This window comes from Thermobia domestica, chromosome 3 (assembly GCF_964235325.1).
Source record: "Thermobia domestica chromosome 3, izTheDome1.hap1.1, whole genome shotgun sequence".
Classification (NCBI taxonomy): Eukaryota; Metazoa; Arthropoda; class Insecta; order Zygentoma; family Lepismatidae; genus Thermobia; species Thermobia domestica.
Window position 1 is genome coordinate 130,133,014 of NC_137456.1, and position 17,553 is coordinate 130,150,566.

Sequence of the window (17,553 nt, forward strand, 5' to 3'; positions counted from 1 at the left end):
TTCTGTATCACTATATACAAATAGCAAGTTGAGACAAAAATTATTATAAACTACTTTTTAGAGGGATTTTCCCACAAAATTCCTCTAGTAATACCCTCATATAAAAAATGGTTACGCGGTGTATACATCATTGAAAATATGTTTTATTTCAAATCCAATGAGGTATAAGCCGTGCTTATATTGTAATTTTCATGGAAGTTATATGTGATTTTATCTGCACTAATGAATATGGTAAAATGAACAGTACACATAGCATATTTTTATATAAATATGTTTATTTCTCTAGAAAGAATAATGCGATTCTTATGAAACTTAGATGGCTTACTAAGTATAAATCAAGCTAACACACAATATAATTTGTGTGTTTATATAAATAAGGGTACTCGAGCTACAGGTATGAAAATTGTAAAAAAAAAAAGGAAATTTCCCGAAAATCCCTCTGTCACGGAAAAAACTGAGGGTGATGAAGAAAAACTGATTGCAGATTCGAATTCGAAAAGTTCTATTAGAATCAGGTATTTTCCTCCGTGTGCCAGAAAAAAGTGTTTTTTTTGTCGACTAGTGTAATCAGACATAAAACAGCTAATATTAAAAAATGTCCGAAACATGTGATAATTGTGAAATATAAGAGAGAGAGAGAGAGAGAGAATTAGACCTGCACATAATAGTGTCCCTCAGTTATAATTTTAAACAAAGGAATGCTTTCCGTTAGGTTTCTTAGATCAGTGGTTAGTTCGTCCGTGACCTTCGTGCAGTTCACATCGTGTGCTGTGCTGTGTCTGTGCGAGTCGAGTGTTTGGTGGAGGGTGTCGTCTGTTTGATTAACTGTACTTGCCTCATTGTGATTATTCAGTTCCTCATGGTTTCCTTACGTCTTAATACAATTCGTATTAACTTCCAGAGTGTAGTAAATGTTCCTAATTATATTTACTTACATGAATGGATACACGATGAATTTAATTTTTCGTTAATTGATGTGTTGGGCATCGAATTTGATTTTGCCCGTAAGTTTCTTTTCATTAAACTTTCTAATTCGGACTTGTGTGATCGGATCCTCATGGATCGTAATGGTGTTGTGTCATATACTGACGTTCTAACCTTCTACCTAGTGCTGATTCTTTTTTTTAAAGCTAAACCTTCTAGTGAAAAATGCTCCCCTATGGATCATGTATTTCGCAGTCGCAGCAACAGTCCCACTCCTGCAGTAGAAGAATTGCCCGACGATCCGATACCCATCTCACTGCATCACACTGTTCAGACCCATGTGGATCTTCCTGTATCATGTTAGAATGCTTCATCTACCAAGACTACGACTTCTCCTCAAGTTCTTCCCGTTTGTACCACTACGACTAATTCTGACACTATGGTACTTGATAACGTTTCAACCGCACCTACTACCACAGAAATCAACCGTTCGACGTCAAAAACGTAAGAAACGACATGGACTTGGTAAGTTAATCTTCTGCCAAAACGCTCAATTACAAGAAGATATCAGTGCTCCCGAGAATATCAGTGCTGCTCAGTGAACTCGCCGCTCTTGTGTAAATTGAAAACTACAGTGCCTAGTGTATACTGGATATTATTTTGTTTTTATAGTGAATCTGATCCCGATCCGTTTTTTACTTTTCTGGTCCCACTTAATATGGTTTTGATCGTGTTTGTTACCGTTTCCGTTTGATTATTTCTACATGTTTTTAGTGAATTTTGCCACAATTAATGTTAATGGTTTGTCTTCTGCGGTTAGGATAGCTGCTTTATAGGATTTTATTTCGGTCCATTCTCTTGACATTCTTACATATAGATTTGGCAATTGATAATTTATTTTTACATCCGAAACATAGACCGTTAACAGGAAAGTTAAAGCACTATCACCTTACTGACGTTTATGCTCATCCTGGAAGTAATCAAAAAGCTGTCAGAGATCATTTTTTTTTGCTACGGAACTTTTCGTCGCTTTACATGATAGTACAGCTCCTATTATCTGCGCAGGGGATTTCAATTGTTATCTTGTTGCGCAAGATATCGTCCAGGACGCAATTTTTCGTCTACTCTACAACAAGTAGTCATTTCGTTTAACCTTATCGATGTTTGGAATTATTATAAGCCTACGGAACTAGGACATTCATTCTTTACAAGCCACAGTTCTAGTCGGTTAGACAGATTCTACATATCTCAATCCTTAATTCTTTGTGTGCTCGATGTACAACTTTATCCTGCTTCGTAAAACCGATCACTGTGCTTTATTGTTAACATTGAAGTTATGTGTTCAGAATTGTTTTCAGCATTCTCCAGTATGGCATATGAACACATCTCTATTAACGGATCCTGAGTCGCAACAATTTTACAATTATAGTGGACGTTCATCTTTCCTTACTCGTTGGGAACTTTATATTAAAGCAGCTTTTAAGATCTGTATGTAGACATTATAGTAAGGAGCGTTGGCTTGCTTATCATACCCAGTTTAATTATTATACTCGTTTAGTTCATGCCTATTACTACGCATATCCTGGACCTATGCCTCCTTCTGTGTTTGTCAAGGTCAAAGAAATTAAAGCGTTACTGATATCTCTGTATCGGAAGTGCTCAAAAGGTTTTTTTGTCAAAAGTAAAACAGAAAGTTGTAATGCAACGGAGGATGCGGCTCTTCAGCAAATCTGTAAAGAGCGCAAACGCGGTCAACGTAACCTTATAAGTAAATTAGTAGATCAGACTAACATTGTGCATCAGGGTAATCAGGTGGTGCCATGTTTTCATAATTATTATATCAGTTTATATACAAATGTATCTCCCGTAAATACTTCCTCTTCCTCCTTTTTTGCTTTGCTTCCTAGTTTGGAGGCTGCCGATCAAGATACTCTGGATGCACCATTTACAGAACAGGAAGTTCAAAATGCCATTCCTATGGCTAAATGACATAAGTCAGCAGGTCCTGACTGGTATCCAATGAAATGTACTTAATGTTTACTGACTTGATGTTACCTTTCCTTACTCAAATGTTTAATGAATTTTGGAGTCGACCTCACTTGACTAAACATATGAAGAAAGGCTTTTTGGTAGTAGTTCCTAAACATACCCATTCTACTTGCATTCAAGATTACCGTCCTATTACGTTACTTAATTCTGACTACAAGATTCTTGCCCGTCTCGTTTCGTGAAAATGTTGCCTCGTCTCCAAAATTATATGACTGTCTTGTCTCAAAATATTACTACTTAATTAAATGCGTTATAGAACTTTTACCTCAATAAATGCTTACAGAGAAAATTAAACATTTACTAGGAAAGAATATGACACAAGTAGATAGAGGGAAAAGTTCTATAATGCATTTAACTAAGTGTTGTCACGAGACGAGACATTCATATAATTTTCGAGACGATACGTAATGTGAAATTGATTAATAAATTCCCTACATTAGGGCTTTTAAGAAATAGAATTTACTGGAAAATTTTCTTTATGCACAATGAGCAAACAGGCAACACTTATGAAACCTTCGCGAATAAAAAATGAAGAGTAGAAATAAAGTGACATTGACATTGACATTGACAAGTTGACACTTTTTCATATTTTGATATCGTGATGAGTCTTAAATATAGAAGATTGTTTCTCATACAAAAACAAAGTTATAATAGTAAAAAAATTCTCAGTACGAGGTTCGAACAGCTTAAAATCACATTTATTGATTGACTCAACAAATTCACGTTAATCAATTTTGCTATCGATTTCTTACATGCGATCTACCTCTTCTTCTATAAGACATGATTTTCATTACTATAGTGTTCCAATTCATCCCTTTTGATAGATAATTTCCATTGTGTGCTTTATTTATATGAAGTCTGAAGATATAAGAAATTGTAGAAATATTTGATTAAATGTTCATTGGTGGATATGAATTCACATTGTTCGCATTTTCAGTGAAGTAGGGGTCTCCGTCCTACCTTGAATTACAGAATTCTTCCTCAGTCTAAAAATACTCTTTTCAATGAAGTTGATAATGTTCGTAATATTGGCGAAATTAAAGTTTTTTGTTTCTAACTTCTTTATTTTAAAATAATATTCCATATAAACATTACAAATGTTTTTGTCATTATCCTTTCTTGCTGTCGAAACCTTCCAAACTTTCAAACATATAAAGAAAATATAAATATTTTTAAACAACGCTAGGTTGAAGAGACACATCAATAACGTTGCTCATACCTGTATATTTGAGCTCTCTTCCTCCCCTTAGGATACGATTATGAATCAAAGTTGAATGAGACAAACCAAAGCTGGCTTAAGCCACAAATTAATTTTAAACGGTTTGACTATTTTATGAATTTGGTTATTTTATTTATAGATAATGTGAATTTAAAATATTATATAATTTGATCTTTTTCTTCTCAAAACCAAAATTTTCGAAGGTGATGGGGTTAGTATCAACTTGCTCATATACAGAATTTGATCTGCCTATCTTAAATAGGTTCTAAGATATATTTTGATATTGTGATCAGTGTTGTGAAGTAGATTTCCGAAACTTCCGGTTGGCATTTAGATATAAAAGTTGAAATAAAAATCGATGTTTTATTGGGACATTTCAGTGACTCCAAAAGACCGATTCTCGATGTTTCGTAGCAGTTTTGCTCTGTGGTTAGCTATATATAAACCGGAAGTATTATTAAATCTATACCACTTCCAGTTTGAGTAGAGTAATAATGATTAAATGAACCTTTTACTTGTATTAAATCGAAAATCCGTTTGTTTCTTCTATTATCGTTTTTGTTCTATGACGATCAAATGTAACTAAAAACTCTTTATTTCTAGCAGTTTTCGTTTGAAGAGAGGTTGACGGAATAGGTTTAATTTATCCTTGAAACGCTGAATCAGTTATAAACATAACGCTTTTGAATATTTTAATATTTTTGTTGTGACAGATGTCGAGAGATGGACGGAGACTTTCGATATTTAAGCATAGCATAGTTTGCAAATCATAATTTGTCATGAGGTAGACAACTTTAGATTTCATGTTTATATAATGAGAAAAATATTATACTTATCTAATTATGAATTTTATTTTTCTTTAGGATTTATGTCCCACGATTATACCCTCAGGCTAAGGGAGATGGCAATAATGAGATGCATGATAATGATGGAAAGCAAAAATGGAGAAAACGGATGAACCCTGGAAAAACCACGCTTTTTATAAAATTCTTGATCATTGTAACGTTTTTTATACATAATTCTGAATTATTTGAAAATATTAAAAGAACTTGAAAAAGAGAATAATACTAAGAAATATTATTAGAACAAAATGTTATTGTGTAACGAATTGACATAATCTAGCTTGTCTTAAAAAAGAAAAAATAGAGAAAGAAAGAAAAAAAGTTAAAGTAGAGTATGGGATTTGAACTGACAATAGTGTAATTATTTCAACGCCCAACTAACACGCCTTAACCAACTACTCTACGAAAGCAACTTAATATACACTCAGTTGGTACTTGGTAGTAACACTCACTCAATTACAAGGAAATACTTCGACAAACTGCCTTATTGTTTCTTACGTTTTGTGACTTATTTTTATCTAATAATTTGTTTATGTGTAAAATATTTAATAGCTGATTGTTAGACATGTGCTATATATATATAAAACTAACATTATGAAACATTTATCTTATATTTGTTATAGAGCATAAAATTTCCTCTCTGCACACTTGGAGGCAACGAATATAGAACTTAGAATTTTATGATCAAAGTTTAGAAGATTTCTTTCTTAATTATAACTTGCTTATATCTTAATTTTTAATGAAATATTTTTTGGAAATATGTATTTCCTTCTTCTGCATATTTCCAAGAAAACATGTGACAATTTTGATTATAGGAAAGAGAGTTATTATCATTTATGTAATTTCTAAAGACATACGACAGAAATTCAGGACAGAAGTATACCTACAGGACATGAGGAATTACAACAAGACTATGTAAACAGACAATACACACAAACTAAATGAAAGTTGTTTTTTATATTCTGCGGGGAAACTGTTTTAGTTGGCATAGCCCCCACCCAAAGGTCTTAACTTTGCCGTCCGCAACTCAAGAAGTGAACCGAAGTGAATAAAATTGTGCAAAGGCACTCTAGACGTAAAATAAGAGAATACCTAATCCGTTTTTGGGAAAAACGGTTGGGTGGAGTTTAAAGTTCTCTAAACAGTCGAGCACGAAATATCGACTGTAGTAATCGACTGTACGTCAAAAGAGAACTGCAACGAAACTGCCAGGAAAATAGCAGGAAATTAAAGAATACGTATATTGTTAGTTTGTGCGGAATAACCGTGTAGGGGCCAAGCCCTCTCCGAAAAAAGATATTACCGGAGGAGCACGTTAATTCCACTTGATGTAAAAAGCAAAAAAGGAAAGAAAAGGAAAACAATGTACGTTTCGCGGACTAGAACCGGTGACCCTCTACGGAAAAGCCCAGTACGCTAACCACTCATCTAAGAAAGCTAACGGAAAGCATTTATTTCCTTAAATTTATAACCGAGGGACACTATTATTTGGAGGTTTAATTTTTCTCCCTTTCTCTCTCTTATTTCAAAATATCACATGTTTCGGACATTTTTAATATTAGCTATGCTTTATGTATGATTATTAGCAGTTGTTTTTAGCAGGCGGTTTTTCTAAATAAATTTTATCTAACACTGTAGTAACCTATGTTTTGTTTACCGATTTTTAGAGGGGGAAGAACTTAGACTCTTGGCTAGCTCTTGGCAACTTAAGAATTACACCAACCCTTCTCTGCGAAGGGTGACTATCCCTGCAAGTGTTTGGGCGAAATTTCTCCCACATTTATCATTCTCCAATCCCCACCAGAAAGAGTGGCTAAATTGTTAGCGAGATTTCTCTCCTCCTCTGGTGAATTCCACATTGTTTTGCATGTCACAAACATAGAAGAGAAGAGTACATCACTTGGTGACAGGGGCAAAGCCAGGATTTGATTTTGGGTGGTCGCTGACTAAACTTTCATTTGAGGGGAATACAGGTTCCACCCACGGAGAAATTTTGAATAAAATCCGCAATCTTAGGTCTTATTTTAACATTTACACATATCGGAAGGTCTAGACTTCCTGGCTACGCCACTGCTTGGTAGCATTCACTGTTCCAAACTATCATCAGTCTGTTCACTTCCACCTTCGCCATAATTTTATTCTTTCAAGCCCAAGAGGACATGTTCGTTCTCCTTCGCATTTGTCGTTCTTAAAAGTAAAATAATGGTATAATTAAACATGGGATTTTGTCATTTTCAATGTAAATTGATGTTTCTTGCTGCCCAAAACAAATCTCATCGTCACAACATGCTCCCAAACGCCGCGTGTGTGCTCCTCCTTGTTGCAAATAGAAAAATTGAATTTGGATATTTTGCAAGATTATTCACGAGATATAGATTTTCGTATCCACTATTTCTGTTTACTTGACACTGGAATTAACAGAATTGGAACGAATTGTTTTTTGTAAGTATAATTATGCAGAGCAACAATGGATAAATGTTTTGTGTTGTTAACATGTATCAAAAATGTTAGGAATGGTTCTAGACTGATGGAAAATATTCTTCCCAGGCTGGGACTACACTAATCAAGTTAGTGCCAGGGAAAGAAAAGCTAGAGACGAGGAATTTTCCCAGCTTTCTCCCTTACAATTAAACGTGTTGAAGTAAAAAACGTTTGGTATCTAACGCATGACTGCTTATTGTTCTGTGTGGCCCAGTGGTTGAGTGAGTAGAGTCGTGGCTTGGTAATCTTCAGGTTCATGGATCGAATTTCGTCCAGGGTGATTGAAAATTATTTCATTCTTTGTTTCCCATATCTTAAAATGTTTCTCTCCCTCCGTAATAATCTGATGCTCTCAACTGATTTTTCCACTTGAATTCAACAATTGGTAGAGGGGTGCTCTCAGGTTCGGGTGAGCTTTTACATATCTACATACAAAATCAAAATTTTCGACAAAATATGGATCATATCCAATCGTTTTGTCTCAAATCCTAAATTTGCACATGTGACTGTATCTCCCTTTCAACACATTTGCATGTCTCGTTCTCCAATGTCATCAAGTATGACATAAGATGGCTTGGGAGCAGAACTTCAAATCATAAAAGTGGTATACCAATGGGCTCATTCTCACTAAGCACTTGATTAAATGTATGTATTTTCACACTAAAGGATTGGCTGATCCGCTCTTCCTTTCACCTTGAAGTGACAGAATATTTTTTCAGGCTTTGCAAAGTCATTTCGGATCAATCGACTGAATGAGTGTGCATTCCAACAGCAACAGGATTAAGTATTTATATTTGTGGCACTTTATCTTTAGGAATAGCACAAATATCAAGTAATATGTTTGCCATAAGAACTACACGTCTGACATTCGTCCCATTTTGGAGAAACGATGCTGTAGACGGTAATGGGAATTTCGCCCACGTGTACGGGAATTTTCAGTTCCTGGCGATTATGCCACTCGCCTTCCTTTAAAGCTAATTCGGTTGCAATACTTCCTGGCAAATGTGCTCCACCAGGTGAGTCCGTCTACCGCCCCATTTCTCCAAAATGAAATGAATCTTAGACGTGTAGTTCTTATGGCAAACATATTACTAGGTATTTTTCCTATTTGTAAGATAAAGTAAAACAAAATATTGAAGTGCAATCCTATTGCTGTTGGAATGAACACTCTTTCAATCGTTTGATCTGAAATGACTTTGCAGAGCCTGAATAAAAATTATGTCACTTCAGGAGGTTTTGGATGAGTGGATTCCCCCCTCTTCAGTGTGAAAACACATACATTTAATCAAATGCTTAGTGAGAGAGTGAGCCCATTGGTATAGCACTTTTATGATTTGAAGTTTTGCTCCCAAGCCATCTTATGTCATACTTGATGACATTGGAGAACGAGAGATGCAAATATGATGAAAGAGAGATAGAGTAACATGCACAAATTTAGAATTTGAGACAAAATGATCGGAAAGGACCAATATTTTGCCGAAAATTTTGATTTAGCAAGTAGATATGTAAAAGCTCACTCGAACATGAGAGCATCCCACTACCAATTGTTGAATTCAAGTGGAGAAATCAGTTGAGAGCATCAGATGATTACGGAGGAGCAGAAAGATCTTAGGATATGGGAAACAAAGAATGAAAAAATTCGAAGTGCCCTGGACAGAATTAGATCCATGAAACTCACGATTACCAAGCAACGACTCTACTCACTCATCCACGGATCCACACAGAACTATAGGCAATCATACGGCAGACAGAACGTTTGTTACTTACTAAACGCTATTGTAAGGGGGAAAGCAAGGAAATTCCCCGTCTCTATTTTTTCTTTTCCTGGCACTAACTCAATTACTATTGTCCCAGCCTGGGAAGAACATTTTTCTCTCCTCTATCAATTTTCATGCATTTATATTGTAATGATTTTGGTATAGTCAATAATGGACCGATATTTATCCTCTTCACCAATTTATTATAAAAATTTGTTAAATACAAAACGTCTTTTGTTACAAAGAGTAAAATAGTGTATATCTCGTTATAGACATATGAAAGAAAATAGGTGTTTACGCGGTGCCCCTTCTCTCAAGGCAGTCTCCAAGGCACTTGCCGGTTCTGCTGAGTCTTGAAGGATAGTGCCCTCAACTCAAGGCAGCTTCGCGAGGCTTGGTTGTAGTAAAGACCCCTAGTCCAGTGCAACCTCAGGGCGGTGGAGGTGATTTGAACAGTTGGACGACAGATGATGGGTCACTCAATGGTCCGCCTTTTACCTGTCCTCTTAGAGTCCTTCCGTGAGGTCCGTCTTCTTTCGGCGATCCTCGGTGCCTTTCGAGTCGGCTTTTCTTTTGCTCTTCTGTTTATAATCAATAGCACGTCTTGTGTTGACATGTGCTCTTGTCCTGATGTGGGGATCCTTACACCCCTTACACTAAAATAAATAAACTGGAAGATTATTTTGGAGAAAAACACATAATTGTTATTAGTAAAAGGTAACTGCAACACATCACTGGCACACTTGATTTACTATTTAGTCAATAGAAAAAACTATGAACACTAAAAAATACTGGAAAAATCAGTATAGGAACACTTGTTGCGAAATATACATATAATGGTAATAACACTTTTAGTTCTGTGCCATCTAAGCAGGATCAAAGCAGTTTATGATTTCCCTGAAAGTGGGTAGAAGTGTCATCACTTTGATTAATAAATAAATACTAGTTTATGAAGGGTTGGTCACTATGTATATGTCATATCTGGTATTGGTAGTCTATATCGGTCGAGTCTCCCTTTCGTAGTATTAGTAGGCGCCAGTGAATTGGGTCTTCCTAATGGTGAAGGTATGTTTAGTCAATTGGTTAAGTTTTGTTTTGTAACGGGACTTATGAAAGATGAGGCACAAAATAATTATTATGAGAACAAATGAATGGAGAAGAATCGGTTTTGGAATATGTAAACTTTTCTTTCAAAAAAGGAAAAAATAGAGAATATGAATTTTTGGTCACTGTATAATGTAATCAAGAGCCTGATTTTATGAACATCCCGTATAAGGAGAAAAAATTATATATTAGGCATTCATCCTTTCTGATGTTCGCTAGTTTATCTCTGTCAATTTGTATATGTTGTCTTGATTCGAACGTACATTCTGTCGGGATCCTAGGTTCGTAACCAAACAAAAAGAAGCTTGCTGAATATTTGGTCCCTGCTTGTACTTAAATGTTGGTGCCAAAAATAACATGCGATAACCATCTTTCCCAGGCCGTATGGTGTTCCTGCACTAAAAACTTAAGACAATTCTGTATGATTTTATTCATCTATTCTACTAGTCCTATGGAAGCATGATTATATGCGTGTGAGCACTTATATACGAAATCGTACTTCTATGCTGAGTTTTGTAAACGAGTCGCTTCATGTACTGGATGTCGGTCCTAATACAGCGTAAGTGCTCTAAATTTGAGAATAATATCATGTTTCAAAAAATTTTCTATGCTGTCCGCGTTTATGGCGTCTACTGTTTTTGCCGTCACATATTGTGTAGCTAGTTCCGTGGGTACTAGTATGTACTTATTTCTTCCTTCTCTACTTGGAAAGGGCTCTAGTTCGTCATATATCCATGTTGTTGCTATCTCTCCCACCGGGTGATGTGGTGATTCGGCCTGATTCTTTTGTGGTAGTTTCTTTAAACGTTGGCAATCCTCGCATGTGCGAATTTTGTGAGCAAGATAATTTTTGAGATACAGCATATAAAATTTCTTGATGGCGGTTTTGTACGATTTTGAAAACACAAGATGCAGGTTGGTTGCGTGGCGGTGCAAGGCTGTGAACCATAAGTTGGATAACGACTTCGGTATACATAGAAGATATAGTAAGCTATAATTAGGCTGGTTCTATTTGCTATATAATAGGTCGTTTTTGAGACAAAAACCCCTGCTAATCTGACCGTGGAGATCTTGTGCGGATCCTCCCCCTCTAAAACAGAAATGATGTCTTTGTAATTGTCGTTTTTACGCTGTTCTCTTGCGATGTCTGTTAAAAGCTCCTTATCTTCTCCTTATAACTTGAAGACTATTTGATTTAAAGGTATGGTAGTCTTCATCCTTTTCTTCATTATTTTTTCTTTTTTCTCTTCATTCTTAATACCTTGGGTTTGTTCGAGCCTACAGATCATGTCTGCTGGATGCTTGGACCCAGGTAGATACTGTATATCAAAATCATAGTCTTCTAAGAATAGCTTATATCTTGTATATTTTCCGACATTTACAGGCTATGTGTTCACAATCGCTATACGCTATGCGTCTACGTAGAGATTAAATTTTCTATTTAGTAAAAAGTAGCGAAATTTTGGCAATTGTACATGAGAGCGTACAACTCGTTTTGCCATTTGCTAGCTTTCTCTTCGCTTTTCGTTAGCCTCCTAGAATAATAGGCAACCAACTTCTCAGTGTCAGTTTTTGGGTCATAGCAGGCAAGTATTCGGGCTATTTGCATTTGACTGCTATCGGATTAAGACGCGGATTTCTAGCGAGTCGTCAAAATGAGCGAATGATGGGGCGTTTAATATGTCTTCTTTTAATTGTTCAAAGAGAACATCCATTTAAATTTAGATTTAGACATTACTATCTGCTGGAAAGGCTCAGTGTGCGCTCTAAGTTATGAGCATAGGCCAATAAAGGTTTCGAGAATCCGCTTAGTAGTCAGTCTCTTAAAATTTTGCATCTTCTTGGCTATCTTTGGAGATATTTTAATGGATTCCCTACTAACAAGGTGTCCTAATACGTTAAGATCCTGGTAGCCAATGTGTGTCTTCTTGGATGATGCCCGAAAATCGTGTTTCCTAAGCTTCTGAAATAATAATTCTAATTCCTGCAGGTGCTGTGGAAAATTATACGAACTAGTGACAAGGTCGTCGACAAAACTCGTAATCCTATCTGGTAGTCCTTCCAAAATCATTCTCATGGTTATGGACAAATTCTGATTTGATGTACAATGACCCATCGTACACCTCAAATATTCGTATGATTTTCTGGTACGATTGAGCTCGAAAGTCATATACTTACGGCTATTAGGATGCAACAAGATTTGGAAGTATGAATTCGAGATATCGATAGTTGTTATGAAGGTTTTCCCTTTATAGAGTTTAGAATGTCCTCTGTAGTTTGAAATGGCACCGACAAGTACTTGCTGGACTGTTACATTTCTGTAGATTGAGAAGTATCCGAAATTCTTGTGTGTTAGGCTTTTTGAGCACCAGAAGTGGAGAAGAAAATTCGTTATTGTCTGTAGGCCTGATTATGTTTGCCTTGATAAGGTCTTGAATCTGTTTATCTACTTGACTTCTAATATTTAGTGAAATAGGTGGGGAACGGTCGTGGAATACAGCAGACTTAGAAATCCTAATTATATGAACATATCCCCTAAAATGTCTGATGCCATCAGGGGCATACGTAAAAACGTCTCTATATTTACATAATAAATCAAAAACTGCTGGTTTTAACTTTTTCTCCAAGTCGGGGTTAACGTCAAAAAATTCTCTATTAAAGAGTTTTTGTGTATTTTAGGCGTTCTTCGGTTTCGTCTTTTGTCTTAAACTGAAATGCTTTTTCCAAAAAATTTGGTTCTTCTAAGGCGTTGGAAGAGATTTCGTAGCCCTCCTCAAGAACCGCCACTGGTGTACACCTTTTTAAAGTGACACCATTGCTATTGATATTTGAAATTAAAATTGTCATTTGTCTGCTTCTATCTTCTGATCCAGGGCATTTAACTTGTGTTTCTCGCGTATTTCAGGAAGCAATGATATATACATGAATTTTTTGTCAGCTATTTTTTCAATCCTGCCACTTGTATAAATGTATGAGAACGTGGACATAAAGTTATTTGCTTAGTCACGTAAAAACAGTTGTGGTCTGTCTGCGATACTATCTGGTCACTAAAGCTGACAGCGTATTTTCTTTGCTCTCAAGTGGTAGCTGTGGTTTCCTTGGAAGTTTAAAGAAGGATATTGTATTCTTGTTTAAATCAATGATGGAATGCGAACGTTGGAGAAAGTCAATTTCTATAATTATTGGCATTGTCTTGTCAATTACTCTAATGTAATAAGTAAATGTTTTTTGACCTATTTTAAATTTTATTAATGCTATTTGGTTCAAACGAATATTATTTCCTGAAATTCCTTTTACTATTGTCTGAAATGGAATTAGACTTGTCCCAGTGGATGCGGCGTCGAATGGCCAGAGGGTCACCGTACTCCCTGTATCAATTAACGCATTCTGAGGGCCTGATTTAGTTTTAATTGTTAAATACGACCTGTTATTTTCGTCCTCTAATGCAATGTTTTCCCGTCTTTCTGCCAATTGTACTGATTGTTCTTTTGTTACAGGAATTTCGAAATTTTTGCCAGTTTCTCTTTGGTCTCCCTATTCCGAGCGATGTTGACTGTGGCCCTCCTTGTGAAGGGGCTGCCTTATGCGTTCTTTCTGACGCTTGTAACAAATAGATGTAGATGACGCTTGTAAACATGCCCCCGCTTCCGGCATATCGCGCATACCAAATTTTGTTCTTTCTGCTGATTGTTCTGGGTTTGTTCCAGCTTTTCTTCCCGTTATTATTGTTATTCCTCCTTCTGTTTCCCTGGCTTTTATGCTTCGGTTGGTTTCTATAACTCGTCTGGCCTATCACCAGCGACAATTCTGCCATTTTGTTTACCAAGGGAGGTCATTTTGTGGAGAATTTTGCTCTTGGTGGGGAACGGTCTTGGGTTCTTGACTTGGGGTTTGAAATTCTTGATGGTTAGGTTGAGGAATCACCATGGAAGGATTTACTTGTTGATATGTAGGTGCATAACTGTTCATTGGTTGCGTGACTGGTTATGTTTGTATAGAACAGAAATGGTGATATAACTGATGTCCAGGATATATTGTCTTTGGTTCGGTTGGTAAGCAATAGGATATATTCTGTGGGTTAGGCATATGATTCTGGCCGTATAAAATGTGTAATCTTTGTGATAGCTCTGAATGCTCTCGTTTTCTTAGAAGGTCATTGGCGGCTTCCAAAGTGTTTAATTTAGTCTGTAGAGCTTCTACCGTTGCAAACCTTTCTAGTGCTATCTTATTAAGGAAATCCCTGTGCAATCGCAAGGATAAATGATGGATCTTTTGTTCTTCTGTCGCTTCCGGTATTAACTCCTTATTGCTCGAAGCTTACGTAAAAAGTATGAATCTATGGACCTTCCATTCGCTGTTGAACCTCAAACAATTCCTGTTCTGCTTTATACGAGGGACCTTTGGACTACATAATGCTACTAACTTAGATTTTAAATCGTCATAGGACATCCTATCAAACTGATTTTGGTTTTTAAGCTGTAACACGAAATCTAGAGCTGTGTGTTGTAAATATATTGATAGAATTTCCTTCTTCTTGGCCGGTGACAATGACTGCATGGTTGCCATATGGTCGAATAGCATGAAAAACCTGTCCGGGTCTTCGTGCACGTGTCCCGCATACCTCGTTAAATGTGAAATGCTAAATGATATATTAGATGCACCCTTTGTCATATTTGTCTTATTCTCTCCCGATCTGTATGTTTGTTTACTTGATCTAGTTTCCGGCATAAATCGCACTTAAAGAAAGTAAGAAAAAAGGAGTGATTGAATTTATATAAATTTTAGTTGAATTTTGATAAATTTTGATACTGGCCTTGTGTCTGTTAAAAAGTTAATAAAAAGCCGTGACCGTACAAACTAGGGTGCCTATTACCGTGTAATGATTTTGGTAGAGTCAATAAGGTTATTAGATTTATCCCCTTCATCAATTTATTATAAAAATTTGTTAAATGCAAAACGTCTTTTGTTACAAAGAGTAAAATAGTGTATATCTCGTTATAGCCATATAAAAGGAAATAGGTGTTTGCACGGTGTCTCTTCTCTGTAGGCAGCCTGCAATTCACCTGCCGGTTCTGGTGAGTTTTGAAAGATAGTCCCCTCAACTCAAGGCAGCTTCGCGAGGCTTGAATGTAGTAATGACCCCTAGTCCAGTGCGACCTCGGGTAAGGATAGGTGTACCCCTAGTCCAGTGCGACCTCTGGGTGGTGGAGGTGATTTGATCAGTTGGACGACTGATGATGGGTCACTCGGTGGTCCGCCTGTTATCTGTCCTCTTAGAGTCCTTCCGTGAGGTCCGTCTTCTTTCGGCGATCCTCGGTGCCTTTATTGTCGGCTTTTCTTTTGCTCTTCTGTTTATAATCAACAGCACGTGTTGTGTTGATATGTGCTCTTATCCTGATGTGGGAATCCTTAGAATATATAGCAACACAAAACATTTATCCATGGCTGTTCTGCACAATTATACTTACACAAAACAATTATTTCCAATTCTGTTAGTTCCAGTACCAAGCAAACAGAAATACTGGATATGAAATTCTATATATCGCCATGAGTCTTGCAGAAAATATCCTAATTCAATTTTTCTATTTGGAACACAGGGGGGCATACACGCACGATGCGCCCATGTGATTTGTCTTGCGGAGGAGGGGACAGAAATTTACATTGAAAATGGCAAAATCGCTCGTTTAATTATATCATAATTTTACTTTTAAGAACGCTAGATGCGAAGGAGAACGAATGTATTCCCTTTGGCTTGAAAGAATAAAATTATGGCTGAATATGGAAGTGAACAGAGACTGATGATGTTTAGGAAGAATGCATGCTACCAAGGAATGGCGTAGCCAGAAGGTCTGGAACCTCCGACATTTGTAAAAGTTGTTACAATAAGCCTTAAGATTGCGGTTTTATTCAAAAAAATTTCCGAGAGTGGATCCCCGAATTCCCCCAAATGAACGTTTAGGCAGCAACCCCCCGAAATCAAATCCTGATTACGCCTCTGCTACCAAGTGATGTACTCTTCTATGTGTGTGATATGCAAATCAATGTGGAATTCATTAGAGGAGTGAAATCTCGCTAACAATTTAGGCACTCTTTTTCTGGTGGGGAGGAGGAGAATGATAAATGTGGGAGAAATTTCGCCCAAGCACTTGGTGGGATAGTCATCTATCGCGCAGGAAGGGGGAGGAGCTGCAATTTTTAAGTTGCCAAGAGCTAGCCAAGGGACTAAGTTCTTTCCAGTCTAGAAAATGAGTATACAAAACATTGGTTACTACTGTGTTAGTTAAGTATTATTTGGAAGAACCGCCTGCTAAAAACAACTGCTAATAATCATACATAAAGCATAGCTAATATTAAAAATGTCAGAAACATGTAATATTTTGAAATAAAAGAGAGAGTGAAAGGGAGAATATTAAACCTCCACATAATAGTGTCCCTCGGTTATAAATTTAAGGAAAGAAATGCTTTTCGTTAGCTTTCTTAGATAAGTGGTTAGCGTACTGGGCTTTTGCGTAGAGGGTCACCGGTTCGAGTCCGCGAAATGTACATTGTTTTCTTTTCCTTTTCTTTCCTTTTTTGCTTTTTACATCAAGTGGAATTAACGTGCTCCTCCGGTAATATCTTTTTTCGGAGAGGGCTTGGCCCCTACACGGTTATTCCGCACAAACTAACAATATACGTATTCTTTAATTTCCTGCGTATTTTCCTGGCAGTTTCGTTGCAGTTCTCTTTTGACGTACAGTCGATATTTCGTGCTCGACTGTTTAGAGGGGATTAAGCCCCACCCAACCGTTTTTCCAGAAAAGCGAAATAGGTATCCCCTCATTTTACGTCTAGAGTGCCTTTGCACAATTTTATTCACTTCGGTTCACTTCTTGAGTTGCGGACGGCAAATTTAAGACCTTTGAATGGAGACTTTGCCAACTAAAACAGTTTCCCCGCAGAATATAAAAAACCGCTTTCGTTTAGTTTTTGTGTATTCTCTGTTTACATAGTCTTGTTGTAAATCCTCATGTCCTGTAGGTACACTTCTGTCCTGAATTTCTGTCGTATGTCTTTAGAAATTACATAAATGATAATAACTCTATTTATTGTGATCAAAATTGTCACGTGTTTTCTTGAAAATATGCAGAAGGAAACACGTTTCCAAAAAATATTTCAATAAAAAATTAAGAAATAA